General features: G+C 32.8%; 1 long non-coding RNA gene across 1 annotated transcript; it reads left to right on the top strand.

Moving 5' to 3' along the window:
* Window positions 1-10,139: 10,139 nt before the first annotated feature.
* Window positions 10,140-11,504, top strand: LOC128556359 (uncharacterized). Its single transcript, XR_008370599.1, has 3 exons — window positions 10,140-10,257; window positions 10,532-10,609; window positions 11,043-11,504. It is a non-coding gene; the product is annotated as an uncharacterized LOC128556359 (long non-coding RNA).
* The last annotated feature ends 3,260 nt before the right edge of the window (window positions 11,505-14,764 follow it).

The following is a 14,764-nucleotide window of genomic DNA, read 5'->3' as shown; positions in this document are numbered from 1 at the left end:
ATATAAGATAATTGTACTGATAAGACATTATCACCTTTCAGATTAATTAGTATTCAATTATAGAAAGAATAAAGAATTTTTAAAACTTTTTATACTTTTAGCAGACATACATGTAATCAATTTAAACAGGTTCGCGCCATTTCCGTCCGAACAGGTGTTGTATTCTAGCGGTCTTATCATAAAACTTAGCCTGGTGACCCATCTATTTTTAGCCATTTTTATGCTCACAATACAATTATCTGTACACTTGAAAAACAGAAAAAAAATTCTATGAAAGAGTTTTTTTAAAATCTAAAAATATATTCTTCACTATGGGTATTTTTCATTGAAAAAAGTTCACCAAAGTAAATTTGAAACAATATATTTTTTTTTTCATTTGTACCCATTATAGTAAGGATAGAGTATTACAAATATGACTATGATATCAAATAAGTATATAATAAATTCTGTAAAAAGGAAAAACCGTATTGTGCAGTCTTGATGTATATTTTGGTTGGTATTTATAAAAAAGCAGAAAATTATGAAAATGTTGAAAAATCGCCGGCAGTTTCAGCAACAGTGGGTGTGTTCAAAACAATTTTTCACAAAAAAAAGCCTGGTGACCTATTGTTTTTATTTGTTCATTGTTTTCAGCACAAATTTTCCTGTCATATATGTGTATTTAAAAAAATTCTATGAAAGGAAAAAAATATAGGAATTCTCTTTAAGACGACGTTCAGAGACACATCCAATGTCACTGGTCCGAGGTTAAGACCACACTTTGGTCAAGGGTATGATAGCTTAAACTCACACCAGCTTAATATCTTCTAAACCACTTGGAAGGTTTTCATAAAATTAGTATTCATTATTTACCCCCATAAAGACGACAAGCAGAGCATATGACTCGAGTCACTGCGTCCAAGGTCAGGGTTATACTTTGAGGTAAAAACTCTAAGGCTTACATTCGCGCCCACTCCATGTCTCCTAAACCACCAAAATAAACTTCGTAAAATAAATATCGATTGTTAAACTCATCCAGACGACATATAGAGTGCACAACGTAGTTTAACCTCATATAACTAGCAAAAACTGTTAACCACATAAAATGCAGACCCCATGTCACTACCTTCAATGTCAAGGTCGCATTTGAAGGTCAAAGATCATAATCAAACATTTTATTGTCATTGTATCAAAGCGGCGTCTTGAGATACTAATAACCTGAAATTTGTAGTTGAAAATTTATTTTCGTCTCGTTTTTATCGTTATTTAGTGGAATGAACTTGATGTTTTACCTGTATGTCGAATACCATAATAGTGTAAATTAAAGAAGTACCGAAGCTTACAGTTAAAAATCCATAGATGATCATGAAATGTTATGCTAACAAACTTGATAAGTTAGAAGGCTAGTATCAGCCTTGAATGTAGATTCTACCTGAAATTTCAAGCTTTATTCAATGTTTTATTGAAATTATGACTGTCTAATATGTTCGTTTCAACATTTTCTATCATTGATCAGAAATATTAAATATATCAATCCACGGTAATTTTGGAAAACATCTACTTTAATTGTAAATCTCTTTGAACTCTTCACCCTTCTTGTCACGTCATGATGTTTTGGGTTATGTTATACTGCATATTTTCTTTTTTATCTTTAGTTTTCCACTGTTGAATAATAAATTTTATATGCTCATTTGTGACTACACCAAACTAAAAATATTGCACCTGGTTTTCAGGTGCTGAAGTCGAGCAATAGTATGCTTGTAGGTTGGCTTGCAGTGTTACCTGAAGCCTATATTTATTAGAGTGTGAATTGCAATTGCCGCGTAATTGCGTGTATATGTAGTGTGCAGTGGCAATTAATTGGTCACCGTGGAAATGATAAAATAGTTCTTTAATTTGCCAACGTGTTCCACCAAATGCATAGGATTACATATAGTTAATATCGTAAGTTTGTTTTTGAAGTACTCCTTTTTATGTAAATTTCTTTATTTTTGTTTTTAGATGTACATGTAGTATTACAATGGATTTTCTTGCTATGAGTATGCTTAGATATATTTTGGCAAAACTTCTCAAATAAAAGACATTGACATTTTTTCTTGCCATTTCTGTAACACCGGTGCTTTGTTTTAATGTTCATTTTGTGTTGAAGAAAAACTATATAATTTTGAGATTTGATCTTACGACATTTTACATATCATTATACTGTATAGATTTTGTATAAAGGTGCTTTTACATAAGGTTCGTTTTTCATCATCAAACATGTTTGTTATATTTTATTATCCAAAATGATAAAAGATGAAGTAAAATATGTTTGATTTTGTGTATACAGTTTGATATATAAGATATATAATGTATATGTATCTTTGCTAGGAACTGACAATAGTGTATGTTGTAGGAAGTTAAACTATGCTGACTTTATAGTTTTGAAGAGAAACAGGGCATGAGCAACAACGTGGCATGAGTAAGATATTGTCTAACATTTAAAGTCAGTAATGTATCTGCCAGTTCGTATGACATTAGTATGCTAAGAAATTGAATATTTGAATGTATTTTTAACTGTATATAGCGCCATATGAATATCTTTTCTTCTCTTATTTTGACTTTATATGTAAGTATATATATATATATGTGTGTGCATGTAATCTTAGGTTTAGAATAATGCAGTTCATGCATATGTTTACGTGTTTACTATATGTGTCTTCTTGCTGCGTGCATTGTAAATGATGTGCATCGGTTTCCAGTTTCTTTTGTTTAAGGTAGTTCTGCGCGTTTGATAAACCGGAAATACTGAATGGCACAGCGTCATTTGATCGGATAACGTAGGATAAAGCCTGGACTCGTCGTACTGAAATAAATCTCATTTTATGAATTAATGGCATCCCGTGAATAAATTTATTAAAACGGCAATATTACTTTCTTTCTAAAGGTAAGATATGATATGATATAGTTTTACACGTTAAATAATTCCAGTTAGTGTCTTAAAATCAGCTAGAAATCTAAGCGTTTTATTTCACCATATTATAAACGATATATTTATTTACGACTGTGAGAAGTTTCATTAAAATCTACGTAACAGAAAAAATATATTTGCAAAATGCCATCGGAACTGTGATATTCCAGCAGATTAACACTATGAAAACTTGTGTGAGGTCTACATTTATCAAAGTAAAACAAGAATATCAATGATATATTTTTTATTTATTTCCTGAGTATATTCTGAAGGTTTGAAAAATCAGGGTTTCATCAAATTCTTCATTGTAGAAAAACTGTTCCGAACATGCAGAACTACCTTACCGCTACCAACCAGGGTTCAAATCGCATTCTTACAGTCGTCTTACAATTCTATGAAGATGCTTTTTCGAATGACATAAAACTTACTTTGACTTATAATGTATTTGTGAACACATTTTGGTAATTAATTTCAGGGTTAGATTAAGCAACGATTTATGTTGTTTATGTAAGATCTCAAGCATACACATAGGCTAAGACATATTTATTGCAAATACTTGTTTTTGTAACATAATTTGATTAGATAAACCGTAGTATATGGGACCAAGACAAGTTATATATATTTATATTTCACACAGTGACACAAAGTGACAATCACCTGTAAATTATTTCATTTTTTGATATGACTGTTATATTTGACTTGTATTATACGCCCGAAGGGGGCGTTTTATGTTATGAAGCCGGCGTCCGTCCGTACGTATGTGTCCGCTCTGTAACTCTTAAACCCCTTGAAGGAGTCGAAGAAATTTGACACAATTTGACACAAATGCTCACCAGATCAACACGACGTGCGGAGCGCATGTTTTTGATGACTCGCTTCAAGGTCAAAGTCATGTTTGTATAAGCATGTGCTGGTGTAAATGGGGCCAAGACAAGACATATCTACTCTATAGAGAAAGCTGGAATGGCAAATATCAAATAAATATTTAAAACGTGTAATGAATAAATCAATAAGTACACTTATAGAAACATTTAAAAAAAGAACTTGAATGTTCTTCTTGTAGTACTAAAGTAAAACAGACAAACACACGTAAATAATCTTTATCTAGAACCCAAGTACAACAAGCAAACAAGCTGGGGCAATTATTTGAGAATAATTTCAGTATCGGTATGGTAAAAATGACATGAATTTGACAGGTAAATTATTTTTTAAATGACGTTCATTTGCAAACAATTGTGAAAAGTTTATTTGAATCATGTCGATTTCAATTTGTCAAAAATTAGTAGGAAAAATAATTGAATCAATGAAAAACTTACTTATTTATCAATTTTATGAGTCAGACAGTATTGCAAATACATAAAAACATGTTAAAGCTCTAAACTAATTATCGTAATGAAAACGTTGACCTACTATTGTATTCTTTCTTTGGTTTGGTGATATGCTGCCTGACCTTGAATATTCGAACAGCTGTATATACATATGATTGTGAATAAATATTGAGAAATTGAAAAATATATAATCTTTCATTAACTAACTTGTTTTCACTTAAGGCTTATATATAAGCGTTCTTTTTTAAATGTCTAACGTATAATTTCAATCATGGGTTTTAAACCTTTATGTAATCATTTTTTGCCAGCCTGAAAAATGCTGCAGTATTAATTTGCATGTTTTATGAGGGTAGTATAATTAAGTAATTGATTATGTATATTTTCCTTTTTTGCCAAACATATATTTTTCACGAAATGATAACTACGTATTCGTCGTCTATCTATGAAAGCAAAGGTTACAACGTGTCTAAAGTATGGTGATAGTAGCAGTGCAAGTGTCACGAGGTCCAAAACCGCTGAATCTCAGTATTTTGTCTATGTGTTGTATTATTTTTGTACCTTGTATATATTGAATAAAAATGTCTATGTGTTATTATTTTCGTACAGCCCGATCCTATATGAATTCCTATATCATTGTCATTTCTTACCAGTTTATTAAAGGCCTAATACGATTTGCATACCGGGCCTTTTTTAAAAAATTTTGTCCGGATGTAATTACACGCATGCGCACTTGGGAAATATATTCTTGGTATAGTCTCTTATAGTTTCACGATAATTGTGCCTTGATTAAGAAGTGTGACGGGTGTGGTATTTTCTGCGGGTAGTTCAAAATATTGGTACCTATAATTAAAAAGAGTCAGTGTCAGTGTTAGAGACAATCAGAGTAAGGACTGGAATGGTAGTTGATGTAAAAGATGGAAACGAAACATCTAAAACAGAATACCCCAAATATGGTATCTGAGAACCATTTGCATCAGTAATGTCCATACAAAAGTCTGAAAGTTGATACAACTCTGGCTGTGGATCTAAATATTTGAAACGGATTTACTGATCCGGTGTCTATCAAACCTTTTGTCAAAGAACCATTGATATCAGCCTCATTAGATGTACCAACAAGCGGCAAAGATGAACTAGGGCTAACACTGTGATGACATTGACCTTCAATCTGCCCTACGATGAAGGGCGGTCGGAGTTTAAATCCAGCTTGTCAATATTCTCTTCCTTTGGAGTGTTTCTGCTCCAAGCTGGTATATTTAAATTCTTTTGAAAGTCGGGACGGCATTCCCCGAAGAGGGGGAGTATGTCACAAGGTCCAAAACCACTGAATCTCAGTATTTTGTTTATGTGTTGTATTTTTTTTCGTACGTTGTATATATATATACATATTGAATAAAATGTCATCATGTGTTATTATTTTGTATTATTCCCGTCCAGGTATTGCCTGATCCTATACGAATTCCTAAATCATTTTCATTTCATTCATAAATCTAACATTTTCTAACAGTTTATTTAAGGCCTTAACAAGATTTGCATGCTTGGCCTCAATTTTGTTTTAAAAACATTTCGCGCATACGCACTTGAAAAATATATTCTTGATGGCTTGCGCATGAAGGTTTTTCCTCACTGATATGTGTATTTATCAAGACTTTGTTTCAGTGCCTTTAAAGGTAATTGTTATTGCTTTCATTATGGCATGTATTCTTGCTTTTTTGAATCATATCTAAGTATTTCGACGCTGTATTTATTGAACTGCATTTGGAAAATATATTCTCGATGGCTTGCACCTGAGGTTTTTCCTATCTGATAATATCAATTATCAAGGCTTTGTTTTTGCGCCTTTACAGGCCAAAACATCCCATCCCAGAAAGAAAGAGAACACACTACACAAGTTTACCTATGTGGTGTTACATTTTTATGCTCCAGATGTCGATGACCAGGAAGACATAAATAAATTATACTATTTGTATTTGAAATGTCCCTCTGTCCGTTCGTCATATTTTCTTGTGTTCTCCTCTCCTGCGTCAATTTCCAGCAAATTGCAATGGCACTGGGTTTCCGCCTTGTTCTGAGGCTACTTACAGTAAAAGAAATTTAATTGTTCGTCAAATTTCCTTCACTTCTATTCAAAAAGAAGTATTGTTCCTTTGTTCATTTATATAAACAGCATGTCGTTGTGTTAATAAATGAAGGATATTTTATTTACTTTTGTTGTTGTTTGGTTTTGCTACCTTGGTAGGACTATCATTCCTTTTAATATTAATTATCAAAACTTTGGCAATATTTCGCTCCCACGGCTTAAGTTTGTATCAATATATAACTGAGAAACATCTTAAGAGACCTAAACTAACAGTCTTAAATTTCATGTTTTCTCTGAACAACCATGTATCATCTTCGTATGTGTCGTATGTCTTTTTGACCACGGTCTTACCATTGATACATCGTGTGCGACCACGTACTGTGAATTGCGGTATGAGGAGGCTGTGTATTTGCGACGTGGTTTTACTGTTGGATATGCATCTTTGTTTTTTTAATAATTCTCCACTTTCCTTTATTATTTGTACTGTCGTTGTGTCCAGATACCGAATCCAACGTCAAGTTAAATCTATAATACTACTAAATATTATCATGGAAAAGGGCACGAAATTACAGCAGCGACCGATGGTACAGAATGGTACAGGTCAATGTGAGGTAGCAACAACTTGTGATTTGAAAGATTAAATCACTAGAGTGAAGAGTTGAACATGCGTGTACAAAAACGAAATCGTGGCAGCATATCACACTTCAGTTTGTATAAACATGAGAAAAACTTGTTTCTACTGGTGTAAATGTATTAATCTATCAGCATCTCCTTATTTAAGTGTCGCACTGATATTACAAATAATCAAAGAAAGGTGTTCGAATGAAAACAATAGAAAAAATAATACTGTAAGCACGACAATGAAAATCAAAAAACAATTCTAACAAGACCACGTTCTTATGCGAAACAATATATCACTCAGGCCTACGGCCTTCGTGATATATTCTTACGCATAAGAACTCAAAACACGGGTTGTTCTACGATAAACCACCCTGGGGAACTTATTATTTCTTGAACATAAAAAGTCGTAATCACTTTCATATGCATATTATGTGGCAAATTCCTCTATTTAGTACATCTTAAACTCGGTTGTCAGCGATATGCTTAGATATCTACAAGCCCGCCCGCTTAGCTCAACAGGGGGAGCGCAGACTTATGGATCGGGGGTCGTGAGTCCGACCTTCCTATCTGTTATTAAATGAGAAATTCCTACGATAAGCTTTAATAACAACTGCAACAAAATTTGATTTCTCAAGTCATAGGCTGAACACTATGATAACAAATGCAAAATATTATTACGATAAAAAACATGTAAATATCGAAAATCGAACTGAAGATAGTTTATGAATCAAGTGCCTTGAGAAATAGCAATACTGCTTCCGATGCAGTATTGCATACTCCAGTCAGTACGCAAATAAAATAACAAAGGTAGCTCTACAAGTTCGGATCCAATAATCTTTTTTTTTTACAATATAGAATTTTTTTAAGCCATGATGTTTCAAAACTTTATAATATACCTCGAAAATTTGGCAAATCAAACAGATAGAATCGTGCGCTTGATTCTTTGCAAGACTGATTCGAAAAAATGAACGTCACACTAGTTTTCATAATGGGTAGCTATGTGAAAATCACTACTTCAATAACATTGCTGCTATTAGCAATTTTTCTACAATGTAGATATTTAAATTCTCACATATGGTCTATATTATGGCGAAATAAAATGAACAGGTCCGTAAACTTGTTCTTTAGTTACTTGCCCGTGATTAAAGAGATTCGCACGTTTCATGCTGATTTCAAGATATGCTTTTGAAATATTTTACGTGTCAATCGTTTTAATGTCAGATCTTATTTTTATTCACTAGTTGCCATTAATTCGTAAAACATTTTGTCTATGTGTACCATGTCTAGGGTATATTCCATGTTACCCGGATAAATGAATTTACGCTATTATTTCCAGTTTATCAAACGTGCAAAACTGCCTTAATAATACCATTTTTTTTCAGTACCTCTTGGATTACATATATCATATGACAGTGAAATATAGCGGGTAATTTCATGGTGAAAAACATTATTTCTTTCACTGGTACAGCTGGTACGAAATGCAAGATGGGTAAAGTTTTGTTGAAACCGCTGAAAATAAATGAAATAGAACTAGTGTTTCTTCTAACGAAATCTCAAAATATTTTTCACTTGTGAGTTCCAGGTCTTACATGTATGCTACTGATGTTAAAAGATATTTCGAAACTAAAATCCTCTGTGTCAATAGGCCAAACATTTAAAACTATGTTATGTTGTCCGGACACACCTGCTAAACTAAAATGTTTCAGGATATATAACTTGTCCCTTAGGAACAAAACCGTCATCACACACACGTTTTAATGCTATTTGTAATAGGGTACCGTTATATGCTATTTATTTTTCTTGTCAGAGACATAAATTCAAGATAAAGATTGCGATATGGCTATGAACACGGTATGTGTTGTAATAGGAGGTGCAGATAATACTTGATGGTTCTCGTATCACATATTTGTATCGTTCAGGTGTAATATGGATAAAATTACAAACTATTGAAACTGATAAAGATGATAAAGCACTTATGTTTCTCGTGTCAGCCATTGCTGATAAGCTTATCGTATTCATGAACTTAATAAAAACCTCATTGATATTCAATAGCTGTATTCGTTATATAATGTAAGGGATTACTCTGATAGAATGGGGGTGGACGCTAGTAAAACTTCGGACGTTAGCTTGGACTGGACCTTTGTAGGGAGAGAAAACGACACGAAAAAGGTCAAACAATTATTACAGGAATATAAAACGGTAGGGATATACGGGATGTGGAAAATTGGAAAGTCAAGTTTTCTTGTAGAATTGTATAAGGATATGAAGGAAAGTGGATCTATTTGCCTAATGAAAGATTTTGAAACAGAAGATATTACATCGTCGTTCGTTCATTTTAAATGGTTCAATGATCTGTTAAGCTATTCTGACATGCATTCGGAGTATACTGAATTCACCAGTAAATTTCCATGTGAAAATGTCGTGTGTGGTAAATGCAATAATTGTTTTCACAATATATCTGGAATACAGGACAAAAACTGTTTAGTAGAGGCAATAAATGAAACAATAGCAAGTCTGAAACTCTGTTGTAAGCAAATAATTCTGTTCTTTGACAATCTGGATAAAATAATTGAATCAGACCTAAAGGACTGCCTTTTATATTTTATTCATGAACTGAACGAAAAGTGTCCAAAGATTAAACTTGTATTTTGTTCAAGCAACGAAGCACATTTTTGTCATAAATCATATGTAAGATTTGTTCTCGGTGCTCTTGATGAACGTTCTATTCTCAACTTAATTTATCTGACAACTGAAAGTTCAGATGACGCATCAACCACCGAGTATGACGAAGATATAACAAAAAATGAGGCTGATCAGAAGAACAATGGAAAAATAGAAACCTTAGAGAACTTTTTTAAACGAGAAAACAAATATTTTAATTTAGAAAATAAAGTTTACATGGAAAAAATTGTAACTTTATGTGAAGGTCATCCATTAGCTGCAATCATCTGCGGTATGTCAAATAATATACTCCGAATTATATTTAGCGATCACATATCTTTTAGTAAACTGCATTCTTTTTTAAGATTCACATGTGAAAATAATTTATTTTCCTTAATTATTCATCATTGCAGTATTTCTGTCTTATTTATTTTAAACAGATGAACGAAAGAGATATAAAGATTTACATGAACAAATGTTATCGTTGAACTGATGTGTATCATAGATCAAATATATTTCTCTAGGTTCGCTGCTTACTGAGGATGAAGGGATCCTAACTCCTGAAGAATTAATGGAGATTTTCACAGAGGCACGTCTGGAAATTCTAGGTCAAGACCATTGTCCACTAGATGACAGATTAGGTATGAAACATTGAAATAACATTTACTGCTTTTAAAAGAGAATAAGCAAAGAATAACTATGTTTGCAACTTTATAATTAAAGCGTTTAATACGTGATATTTAGTTGATAATCATATGAATAAAATTTTCAGATGTGAAAAAGTATTTTCCTTGCAAAGAAATTCAAAGGAATGACTAAATTGAAAGCAGTTAATGGTACGTTTCGAAATACAATGCCAGCTATTTGATGTAATATACACATTTGAATTTCCTATTAAAGCGTGATACATTTCAGATGCTTGTGAAACACCACTGCAAAAAGTAAAGTCTGTTTACCGTGTAATATTCAATGAGAAACGAATTGCATCAGAAGGTAATAGCGAAAATCTATCTTATATTAGTAATTTAGAGAAAAGGTTCATCAAAAAATGAAGTGTTGATGCACACAGGCTTAGGCCCGTATTCATTGTTTAAAGTACGAAATTGAAATTCCATGACCTGACATGAACAGAATGACATTAGAATATTAATTTTTAGTTTGCTTCTGTTCCCTTGCAACTTCAGACAGCACAGCAAATTCAAATTAGTATAAATTTGTTATCAGCAGAGATATTGCAAGTTAAAGATTTGCTGTTTTGATATTACATAATTTGATTAATACGGTCACAATATGATTAATGAATGTCAGTATACATTGAAAATTTTAAGAGATCATTTATTTTTCATTGTTTTATAATAATTATGACAAAACTAAGAGCTTTAAATTCTATCAAGTAACAAATTACAGTTGCTTTATTACATTGTAGGCATTCTTGGCGATTCGAGTGTACTTTGATATTGTGGTGAGGAGGTAAAAGGTAAATTCACCTTTTCACTTTGGATAACTGTGCTCCAATAATTGACAGTAAGCTCTACATTACATGGAATAGTGTTTTGCCGAACGGAATGTCTAAAAACTAAACCCTATATCACTGCACGGTAGTGCTTATCCTGACGTCGCCCAAGTTCAGGCCATAATCGATAATCAAAAACTGAACAAAAAGGAACAATTTCATATATTGTAGCTGCTACTGACGTATTGCTTGGAGATCGCCAGTTTAGTACATACAAAGTATATAAAGCAATTTACTGTTAAAACGTTTTACATTTATCTGCCACAGAAAAATAACCCAAATATATATTGCCTCAATAAGTCATGTTCAGAATGAAGAACATTTTAACCCTGTTTAGTATGCATTTTGAGTTGTTATTCATTAAACTATATATACAGCTAACACAAATGTTTAATAAAACAAAACAATTATCGTAGTATTGGTTGGCCCAGTTGCTACGACGAATGCATTTAGGCTCACAATTGTTTAAAAAAAATTATCCGTTTGATGTATTTTGTTAACATGATTCTTCAAACTCCTGTGCTTGGCAGTAAGAACAAACGTAAGTCATTTTTCTTGGTAATTCAGGTATACATTTTTCAACTAAGAGAACAAAACACTAAAAGACATTACAATTATTATATGATTAACTTCTGAAAATTTGCACGTGAATAGCGGTTGATCACATTAAAATAGAAGCAAACATTAATTAAATACTATCTATGGAGGAAGGTTAGATATCTGAAACACTAATCAGTTATTTGGACGTGAAATACATGCTTTTAAAGGACAAAACACGTACATTTGTATTTGCATACAACTGCTAATATAATACTACTGTAAATATGAATACACTTTAAATAAGTTTTCACATAATATGCCACCGTCAACCCGCAGAAAAACAAACATGATTATCATAGATCCTTCTGCATCATATCATATCTATTTAGATTAAACATTTAAATTCTTTTACACAATATACATATTTCCTTCTGAACATTATGTACATGTTAATATATAGGTAATGTCCATTGAAAACACTGAACGGTCTAGTATCTTTAAATTACATTTTTCATACATTCTTTAAAATGCAGTCACATATACGGATAATGTCCATGCGTTGAGGTACGGTGCGGATAGTCTGAGGGCGGTGGACAAGGATAAGTACGGAGCAGTACGTCTTAGTACGGGAAAAATGGTGAGAAACGGGGAACAAAAAAAAAATACAGGACGCGAATAAGTACTACGTTGAATTACAAAACTAATTAGACTAATTAATTGCTTTTTCACTAATTTGAAGTGTTTTCTATTGTCAAAAACTATATCATTAGGTTTATTTTGCTTGAAATGAATCTTCTCAGACAGTTCAAAGAGACAACGTACTACTACTAGTTCTAGGTGTAAGGATTGGATAACCTAGCACTTAAATAAGCTAATCTATATCTGTTTCCTTTTCCTCCTAACATGTAGTTGGCCAAGACAGTCTATTCCAGAGTGTGAGAAAGGAGGCGATCTTGTTTGTGGAAATGCGACCATTAATGGCATGGACCTTTTTTTTTTCATTAGTGCTTTGTTGTATGGGATAGTCATAATGCGCATTCGTCAAACATTCCGGCCAGTGCTACCCAAAATTTTTACTAGACAAAATTTCGGTATCTCAGGATTACATCCTTTCCATAGCAGTGTTTAGCACAATGTTTGCTGTTTGAATTTGGTTTTGAGCAATTTACTCTTTTCACTTTCACAGGTTACAAGTCTTCTTTCTTATTCTCTTTTCTTCTCAATGTAAACATATTGCGCTAATCGTGATGTGATGTACGTTGAGACCCTAAATCAAGTAATATGCGCACATTTTGTCTATAGTTATTTGATAAATGGTTAGCTTTGGACCATGCTGTTTGCATCAAAACAATTTCGCAAGATAATAAAAGAGCATTTCCTCTAATTCTAGTGTTGGTATAGGTTCATTTGAGACTTCCCCAGAAACATTAACTCTCTCCTGTTCAGCAATAGTTCTGAAGCGCAACCAGTCTGACAAATGTATAAAATCTACTATCTTGTAAACTTGTTGTTAAGGGTTAATGGAACGACTGACCAGCCAAACAATATGGAACATAATAACAAAGGCGACAATCCTACCTATCTTTCAAGTACACCTGAGAAAATGTTTGATGATCTTTTGCCTACAGTAACGAAAGAAAACGTTAGACTAGTTGAAGAAAATTTTATATTAAAGCAAAATTTGAAACATGATGCAAAATTACTTGAAAGAACGTCAGTAATGCAATAGACAAAGTAACTGCCTATAGTAAAATTAGGGAGCACGTTTGAATGCGAATTACCCAGACTGGACCAACTGATCAGACTTACATCACACTAGTTCCGTGCTTATGCGTTTGTCGATTTTATTGAAAATAAAAACGGCATTTGTTGTTATCGGCAATGCTCTTGGTGGCAATAATGTTTACGATGTACAGTAGACTTATGTAAAATTAACTGAGCCATATTTTGAAACAATACAAATATTTTGCCCAATAAGTTTGTTTGCAAATTGAATATCGGTATCTCATAATATTATAAAGCATCATTACTAGAGTATTATAAATAGAACACAACAACACCTCGGAGCCTTTTGTCCTATTTTCACAGATGTGCGATTGGTATTGTCAAAGTTTTGATAAAATTTTTATCCATAAAGCTAATAAAAATACAACGCAGAGACACATATAATTTCACTTGTTAAGATTCATTATGTCGAAATCTTTTATTGTTGTTAGGTTAAACCTTTTAATAATCATTATAAAATATATGTGCCCGTTTTATTTAATAAATAACAATATTAAGATTTTATCAATGATAAAATTCAAGAACATATAAATACAGAATAAAAAAACAGATTAATATCAGGAGTTTAAAATTGTGTCACGTGCGATTGGACGATAACAAAATGTTTATTTCTGTTCAATTGATTACTTATCGTTCGCACGGATAGTTTCATGATTTAACCGGACATACCCATAGTAATTTATTTACAGCTAGCCACATTACGCCTGATAGCGGATAATTAAAATCTGCAATACAAAATTAGTGGTTTTATGGTTCCTAAATATAAGTAAGCGTTCATTCTCAGAGTCACCTGTTTTTAATAGAATATGATACAGGATAAAGATTAGCAGGAGAATATGATACAGGATAAAGTTTTTTTTTTTTTTTTTGGGGGGGGGGGGGGGGGAGTTTAACGCCGTTTTTCAACAGTATTTCAGTCATGAAACGGCGGGCAGTTAACCTAACCAGTGTTCCTGGATTCTGTACCAGTACAAACCTGTTCTCCGCAAGTAACTGCCAACTTCCCCACATGAATCAGAGGTGGAGGACTAATGATATCAGACACAATGTCGTTTATCAAATAGTCACGGGGAACATACGCCCCGCCCGAGGATCGAACTCGCGATCCCGAGATCCGCAGACCAACGCTCTTACCTATTGAGCTAAGCGGGCGGGCTACAGGATAAAGATTAGCAGGCATTGGCGAAGCATAAAAGAGATATGTTTTTGAAATTAAAATCCATTTTCAATAAGGTAAGCCAAAGTCCTTACATTTTAATTAAATAATCTGGAAATCATTAGTTCCACAAAAATGTAAGACAAGAAGTAAT

The sequence above is a fragment of the Mercenaria mercenaria genome, chromosome 4 (genome assembly GCF_021730395.1).
Source record: "Mercenaria mercenaria strain notata chromosome 4, MADL_Memer_1, whole genome shotgun sequence".
NCBI lineage: Eukaryota > Metazoa > Mollusca > Bivalvia > Venerida > Veneridae > Mercenaria > Mercenaria mercenaria.
Note: the sequence above shows the minus strand (reverse complement) of the source record. Positions and strands in the feature narration are given on the sequence as shown.